Source organism: Miniopterus natalensis, chromosome 19 (assembly GCF_054644295.1).
Source record: "Miniopterus natalensis isolate mMinNat1 chromosome 19, mMinNat1.hap1, whole genome shotgun sequence".
Taxonomy (NCBI): Eukaryota; Metazoa; Chordata; class Mammalia; order Chiroptera; family Miniopteridae; genus Miniopterus; species Miniopterus natalensis.
In genome coordinates this window covers 17,856-26,473 of record NC_142099.1, presented here as the reverse complement: position 1 = coordinate 26,473, position 8,618 = coordinate 17,856, and positions in this window count along the sequence as shown.

Below are 8,618 nucleotides of genomic sequence, written 5' to 3'. Positions count from 1 at the left end.
TAAGACATCAAGGTCTCCTTTAAGCGCCGGGCAGTTTTTGGTCATCTTACTCCATAGTCTCTTTGATAATTTCTTCCCTCCATGTTCTCAGGTGTGTCTCTTGAGCACAGATGTGATGTGGATGTTGGAAATGCTGGACCAGTCTTCCAAAATGGTTACCTTGTTTCTTAGGTCTTCTTTTTTTTGGTCATTGGACATGCTTTGAGGGTGTTTCTTAAAATCTGCCTTCCAATATTTTCTTTGGACAGTTCTATATTTTAAGAGAATTCCAGGCTCTGCCTTGGTTGTGGTGCATGGTGAGCCAGGCCCCATCCCCCCACATTGGGCTGTGGACGTTCCTTGTGTGCAGGATTCGCGGACCCACCCAGCAGCACCCCCAGAGCACATAGCGGGAGGAGGATCAGGGCACTGGTGTTAGCCAGGCAGGCACATAGGCGGGCAGCTTCCTGGAGACACTACTGCAGGCTCCAGAATGTGTCTTCCCTCAGAGGTAAGGCAGCAAAGCCTTGTGTCTCGGGCAACAGTATCCACAGGCTATGTGAGGAGTCTCACCTGGTTTACAGACTCCCACCCAGCTGGTGCCCATAAAGCCCTTTGCTTACCTGTTTCTGGAAACCACAGCTTTCCCCAGCCAGCATCTCCCAAAAAGAAGAGGGTGGTTTTCCATCAGACAAATGAAGATCCAGAAACATGAGGGCAGACAGGACATCTGGATGGTGCTCAGGCCTCTTCCCTGAGATTGTCCTGGGATTTTCCTGCAGCCTCTTTCTGGCATTTTCTTTCCCCAGATAAAGGCTGTCAGAGTTTCTGAGCAGCATAAAGATCCTGGATTCATATCGAGATTGTAGTCTTAAAGGGGCTTGGGAGGGCCGTGGGGATCCTGGGTGCTGTGGACTGGCCCTGGGGCCAGGACAACAGTCCAGAAGGCTGCAGACAGGAGGAACCGAGGATTGTGGTGAAGAATTTCCACCCCTGCCCTGTCTACCTTTCCCAGCCCTGCGACTGCTGTGGACCTGAGCAAGCCCCTGCCATCCAGCCAAGTGAGGCTTTCCTAGGAGGTAGTGTGGGCTTCCTTCCTAACTCCTGGAGTGAATCAGGTGGCCAAAGATGAACACAGGACGTGAGGTCTCGAGGCTGGACGTCGGTGGAATGGGAACTGGGGGCTGTGTGCTGCGGGGCAGGGTTGTGGGGGGGGGGGGGGAGTCAGGCAGAAGGCACCTGCCTGTGTAATGCTGTGTTGGTTTTCCAGGCACAGTGGGCTGGCAGCCAGGCTTGCAGCGATGCCTTCTCGGGGGCCAGGATGCTCCTTGAGCTTTCAGGGGGAAGCCTGGGCTGAGCTACCTCTCAGAGCCAGGCTGGTGTCCTGGGGAAGCAGGTGTGGACATTCGGCCATTCAACACAGTTACAGAGCTTTATCCTGATAAAAAGGGGAGATTTCCTGAGTTCCCTGGGGGGTTCTGCTGAGAAGCCCTGTGGGCTCTCTGGCCCATGCCATGTTTGGAAGTTGCCTCGGGACCTCTAATGCCATGGTGTTCTTCCCGCGGTGAAAGTGCTTCTGTCTGCTTATTAGGATGCTTTCTCCCATCTCTAGGTCAACTGAGATGTCTTTGAGTTGCAGCTTCCCCATGATGAGTTCCTTTCTCTTCCAAAGTCATTTCTGAGGGGTTTTGTTTTCTATCGGGCAATTTCATTGTTTGCCTAAGTCCTCATTTCATCATCTTCCATGGCACTCTCCCAGGCTGAAGATCTAGGCCTGGGCTTTGGGGCTGGTGAAGCTGTCAGGTCTGCGGTCCCATGTGGGCTCGTGGGGGAGGGTGAGGGTTAGGGTTAGGGTTAGGGTTAGGGTTAGGGCTAGGGCTAGGGTTAGGGCTAGGGGTTAGGGGTTAGGGGTTAGGGGTTAGGGTCAGGGTCAGGGTCGGGTCAGGGTCAGGGTCGGGGTCGGAGTCGGGGTCAGGGTTAGGGTTTTAGGGTTTTAGGGTTAGGGTTAGGGTTAGGGTTCGGGTTAGGGTTAGGGTTTTAGGGTTAGGGTTAGGGGTTAGGGTTGGGGTTGGGGTTAGGGTTAGGGTTAGGGTTAGGGTTTTAGGGTTAGAGTTAGGGTTAGGGTTAGTGTCAGGGTTAGGGGTAGGGTCAGGGTCAGGGGTAGGGTCAGGGTCAGGGTTTAGGGTTAGGGTAAGGGTCAGTGTCAGGGTTTTGCATTAGGGTTAGGGCTAGGGCTAGAGCTAGGGTCAGGGTCAGGTCAGGGTCAAGGTCAGAGTCAGGGTCAGGGTTAGAGTTAGGGTTAGGGCTAGGGCTAGGGCCTAGGGCTTAGGGCCTAGGGCCTAGGGGCTAGGGGCTAGGGCTGGGACTGGGGCTGTTAGGGTTGGGGCTGTTAGGGTTGGGGTTAGGGTTAGGGCTAGGGCTGGGGTTAGGGTTAGGGCTAGTGCTAGGGCTAGGGCTAGGCTTAGACTTAGGCTAGAATTAGGTTTAGTGCTAGGGTTAGTGAGAGGGCTAGATTTAGGGCTAGTGCTAAGGTTAGGTTTAAGGCTATGGTTAGGCTTAGGGTTATTGTAAGGGCTAGGGTTAGTATTAGGGGTAGAACTAGGGCATTGGATAGACTATGGCTAAGGTTAGGATTAGTGGTAGTGTTACAGTTAGGCTTAGGGCTATGGTAAGGTTTAGTGTTAAAGCTAGGGTTAGGGTTAGAATTAGGTTTAGTTCTAGGGTTAGTTAGAGGGATAGCTTTAGGGCTAAGGTTAAGCCTCTGGTTAGTTTTAAGGCTAGGATTAGGGTTAGGGTTAGGGTTAGGATTAGTGGTAGGTTTAGCGTTAGAGTTTGATCTAGGGTTAGGTTTAAATCTAGAACTTTGTTAGTGATAGGGTTATGTTTAGAAATAGGATTAGGGTTAGGGTTAGGAATAGGATTATGGCTAGAGTTAAGGTTAGGGTTAGTGCTAAGTTTAGGGTTAGTGTTGGGGTTAAGGCTAGTATTAGGGTTAATGCTAGTGTTAGAGTTAGGTCTCTGGTTATCGTTAGGGTTAGTGCTAGGGTTGGGGTTAGGGTTAAGGATAGGGATAGGGCTAGGGTTAGGATTAGGATTAAGGTTGGGGCTGGGTTAAGTTTAAGGCTAGGGCTTTGGTTAGGGTTAGGGTTACATTTAGGGGGAGGGTTAGAGTTAGGGCTTAGATTATGGTTAGGGCTAGTGTTAGGGTTAGGTTTGTGGTTATCATTAGGGTTAGTGCTAGGGTTAGGGCTATGACTAGGGTAAGGGTTAGGGATAAGGTTGTGGCTAGGTTTAGGTCCAGCGTTAGGGTTAGAGTTAGGGTTTGGGCTAAGGTTAGGGTTAGGTTTATGTCTAGGGGTAAGTCTAGGTTTAGGGATAGTGTTTAGGCTAATGTTAGGTTTAGTGTTAGGATGAAAGTTTGCTTTAGGTTTTGTGTTAGGGTTCCATGTCAGGGTCCGTTAGCAGCTGATGGTTACCGTAATAGCTGCCTATTGGCGTTTGTTTCTAATCATTAGGTTGGCCTGCTAGGACAAGCTGTCCTTGTGGAGGGTCTCTAATGCAAGCCAATGCCAGACACTGTTTGTGAGTGGCGTTGAGTAACCTGTTTAAAGCTATCAGCAGCCCACAGCTTGAGGTCCCCTCTGTTGGAGCTGAGTGTGTTCGAACAGGTCTGAGATGCACACCAAAGTCTGCTTTTGCAAGCCCCTGTCCAGAAGCAGATCAGGCAAAGACTCAAAGCACTCTGAGGTCTGCCTCTGCCTGCAGGCTGATAAACCTGATTCTCTTAATGAGCCTCCTGCTTTAGAAACTCCAGGGGGGGTAGGGCGAGAGGTTTTCTAGTAGGGTGGGGGCAATTCCTTCCTCCTCAGGCAAAACCTGCTGGAAAGGTCAGTGTCTGCCTCTGCAGTCTGGGGGAATGGCTCCGCACCGGAATCCAGAGGGGTGCCTTCGGCCTAGATTCTTCCCACACAGCTACGGTTCACTCTGTCCTCCCTCTGCTGGAGCCCAAGGTGAGTGGCTGCACACCAAACTTTGTGGGTTGGCTCTTGAAGAGGGGGCCTGTATTTCCAGCCATCTCTCCCTGCCAGAAATGCGGCTGCTTTTCAGGGCCCGATGTTATGTGGGCATCCGTCTCAGGTCTGGTGCTCTGGGCTGGGGAGCCCCACCAGGGGTTGAGGCCCCAGAGTCCTCAGTGGGAACACTCCACAGCTGAGAACTCCCTCTGGACCTTCAGCTGCTGTGTGTGGGAGCCCAGTCAGCCCTCTCGTCCTTCCGCACTTCCTACACGTCTCTGCGATCTTCTCTTTTCTTCCTTGGTTATGGGGGTGCCGTCCAGCTCGTCTTCAGTTGCAGTTGGTTTTTCAGGATGGTTTTTCTGTAGTTTAGTTGTCATTCCAGTTTGGTCCCGGGAGAGTGGCAGGGTAGCTTCCACTCAGTCCTCCGTCACCTTTAATCCACCCAGGCTATCGTTCTCATGTAGTCTCTTTGTCAAAATAAAATATGCACATGAAACAAAATGGGACAGTGAGGAAAGAGCAGAAAATGAAAGGAAGCCGCTGCCAGCCCTGCACTCCCCACTGCAGTGCCCCTGAGGACCTGCCAGCTCCTGCTCCTGCAGCAGAGGGTGGAGATTCTGAGACCCGTCTCTCCCCACTCTCACCCCACAGTAGAAATATCATTATTTTGGTTTATTTCCTAGGGGTCATTGTTGTCATCAATCCCTTTAAAGAATGTGCACCTCGATAGGTGTATCTATATTTTGTCCTCCAGTACAGTAGCATCGTGAGACCTCCCACCTCTTCAGGGAGGTGCCTGGGCTATGACTGCAGCCCCTGCCCCACTTTTCTGAGTCCTCTGTGGTTACAGACATGTTTTCTAATTGTCTTCCTTTTCTTCTTCCATCACCTGCTTTTCTTCATATCCTTAAGTCTTTCTAGTGTTTGAAGCGTCCCCGTTGAAGACTTGCTGCTTGCAGCCCTCCTCCCTGTCCCCATCCCAGGGATGTGTCCCCGAGCCAGGGGTGTGGAAATCCTCCCGACAGCCCCTGCAGTAGCTTCCCTGGGTCGGCTCCAGGGAGTCCCAAGTCACAGGTCTCGCCCTCTTTGTCCCGACACATGTCTTATGTCGGAGACCGTCTTCAGTTAATTTTATAGGAAAGGGCGTAAGTTGTTCTCAGGTTGTCTTTAATCTGCCCTCACATTGAACTAACGATTTGACAGGGACAGAATTCAGAGTTTAAAATACTTTTCCCACTAGAAACCTGAAAGCTCCGTATCACTGCGGCAGCCAGGGTCCTTGATAAGTCACAAGTCGCTTGGACATTTCCTTCTCTGCAGGTTACCTGCAATTCATTTATTGGAGCTTTTTAAGAGATTAAAGTTTCGGAGGTAACTTTGGTTCCTAACATCACGTAATTGCCAGGTACTTTTCACCATAACTTGGTATCTGTATATTCAGTTGTATGCTTAACCACCTTTGACTGTATATATATATTTTAATGTGTTTTTATTGATTTCACAGAGAGGGAGGGAGGGAAGGAGGGCGAGAGAGAAAAATCAGTGATGAGAGAAAGTTATTGATGGGCTGCCTCCTGCACACCCCCTCCTGGGGATCGAGTCCAAAACTCAGGCATGTGTCCTGACCGGGCATCAAACTGCAGACCTCCTGGTTCATGGGTTGACACTCGACCCCTGAGCCAACCGCCTGGGGTGTTATCCTATATTTTGAGCCCTTTACCCAATTCTCCCTCTCCCACCCCCTTCAGGTAACCACACTTGTGAGACCTATACCTATGAGTTGGATTGTTTTTGTCAGTTCAGTGGTTCCTTTTTTTGTTTTATATCCCATCCACCGTGAATGGCTGAAGCTGAAAAGGAGGGTTTTGTTTTGAGTTTTAAGTCCTAGGTAAGAGACCTTTTAATTCACCTTGGTGCTAAGCCTTTGAGTTAAAGTAAGACATCAAGGCCTCCTTTAAGCACTGGGCAGTTTTTGGTCATCTTACTCCATAGTCTCTTTGATAATTTCTTCCCTCCATGTTCTCAGGTGTGTCTCTTGAGCACAGATGTTATGTGGATGTTGGAAATGCTGGACCAATCTTCCAAAATGGTTACCTTGTTTCTTAGGTCTTCTTTTTTTTGGTCATTAGACATGCTTTGAGGGTGTTTCTTAAAATCTGCCTTCCAATATTTTCTTTGGACAGTTCTATATTTTAAGAGAATTCCAGGCTCTGCCTTGGTTGTGGTGCATGGTGAGCCAGGCCCCATCCCCCCACATTGGGCTGTGGACGTTCCTTGTGTGCAGGATTCGCAGACCCACCCAGCAGCACCCCCAGAGCACATAGCGGGAGGAGGATCAGGGCACTGGTGTTAGCCAGGCAGGCACATAGGCGGGCAGCTTCCTGGAGACACTACTGCAGGCTCCAGAATGTGTCTTCCCTCAGAGGTAAGGCAGCAAAGCCTTGTGTCTCAGGCAACACTATCCACAGGCTATGTGAGGAGTCTCACCTGGTTTACAGACTCCCACCCAGCTGGTGCCCATAAAGCCCTTTGCTTACCTGTTTCTGGAAACCACAGCTTTCCCCAGCCAGCATCTCCCAAAAAGAAGAGGGTGGTTTTCCATCAGACAAATGAAGATCCAGAAACATGAGGGCAGACAGGACATCTGGATGGTGCTCAGGCCTCTTCCCTGAGATTGTCCTGGGATTTTCCTGCAGCCTCTTTCTGGCATTTTCTTTCCCCAGATAAAGGCTGTCAGAGTTTCTGAGCAGCATAAAGATCCTGGATTCGTATCCAGATTGTTGTCTTGAAGGGGCTTGGGAGGGCCGTGGGTATCCTGGGTGCTGTGGACTGGCCCTGGGGCCAGGACAACAGTCCAGAAGGCTGCAGACAGGAGGAACCGAGGAGTGTGGCGAAGAATTTCAACACCTGCCCTGTCTACCTTTCCCAGCCCTGGGACTGCTGTGGATCTGAGCAAGCCCCTGCCATCCAGCCAAGTGAGGCTTTCCTAGGAGGTAGTGTGGGCTTCCTTCCTAACTCCTGGAGTGAATCAGGTGGCCAAAGATGAACACAGGACGTGAGGTCTCGAAGCTGGACGTCGGTGGAATGGGAACTGGGGGCTGTGTGCTGCGGGGCAGGGTTGTGGGGGGGGGGGGGGGGGGAGTCAGGCAGAAGGCACCTGCTTGTGTAATGCTGTGTTGGTTTTCCAGGCACAGTGGGCTGACAGCCAGGCTTGCAGCGATGCCTTCTCGGGGACCAGGATGCTCCTTGAGCTTTCAGGGGGAAGCCTGGGCTGAGCTACCTCTCAGAGCCAGGCTGGTGTCCTGGGGAAGCAGGTGTGGACATTCGGCCATTCAACACAGTTACAGAACTTTATCCTGATAAAAAGGGGAGATTTCCTGAGTTCCCTGGGGGGTTCTGCTGAGAAGCCCTGTGGGCTCTCTGGCCCATGCCATGTTTGGAAGTTGCCTCGGGACCTCTAATGCCATGGTGTTCTTCCCGCGGTGAAAGTGCTTCTGTCTGCTTATTAGAATGCTTTCTCCCATCTCTAGGTCAGCTGAGATGTCTTTGATTGCAGCTTCCCCATGATGAGTTCCTTTCTCTTCCAAAGTCATTTCTGAGGGGTTTTGTTTTCTATCGGGCAATTTCATTGTTTGCCTAAGTCCTCATTTCATCATCTTCCATGGCACTCTCCCAGGCTGAAGATCTAGGCCTGGGCTTCGGGGCTGGTGAAGCTGTCAGGTCTGCGGTCCCATGTGGACTCGTGGGGGAGGGTGAGGGTTAGGGTTAGGGCTAGGGCTAGGGCTAGGGCTAGGGCTAGGGCTAGGGCTAGGGGTTAGGGGTTAGGGGTTAGGGTCAGGGTCAGGGTCGGGGTCGGGGTCAGGGTTAGGGTTTTAGGGTTTTAGGGTTAGGGTTAGGGTTGTTAGGGTTAGGGTTCGGGTTAGGGTTTTAGGGTTAGGGTTGGGGTTGGGGTTGGGGTTAGGGTTAGGGTTTTAGGGTTAGGGTTAGGGTTAGGGTTAGGGTTAGTGTCAGGGTTAGCGGTAGGGTCAGGGTCAGGGTTTAGGGTTAGGGTAAGGGTCAGTGTCAGGGTTTTGGATTAGGGTTAGGGCTAGGGCTAGAGCTAGGGTCAGGGTCAGGTCAGGGTCAAGGTCAGGGTTAGAGTTAGGGTTAGGGCTAAGGCTAGGGCTGGGGCCTGGGGCCTAGGGCCTAGGGCCTAGGGCCTAGGGGCTAGGGGCTAGGGGCTAGGGCTGGGACTGGGGCTGTTAGGGTTGGGGCTGTTAGGGTTGGGGTTAGGGTTAGGGCTAGGGCTGGGGTTAGGGTTAGGGCTAGTGCTAGGGCTAGGGCTAGGGCTAGGCTTAGACTTAGGCTAGAATTAGGTTTAGTGCTAGGGTTAGTGAGAGGGCTAGATTTAGGGCTAGTGCTAAGGTTAGGTTTAAGGCTATGGTTAGGCTTAGGGTTATTGTAAGGGCTAGGGTTAGTATTAGGGGTAGAACTAGGGCAATGGATAGACTATGGCTAAGGTTAGGATTAGTGGTAGTGTTACAGTTAGGCTTAGGGCTATGGTAAGGTTTAGTGTTAAAGCTAGGGTTAGGGTTAGAATTAGGTTTAGTTCTAGGGTTAGTGAGAGGGATAGCTTTAGGGCTA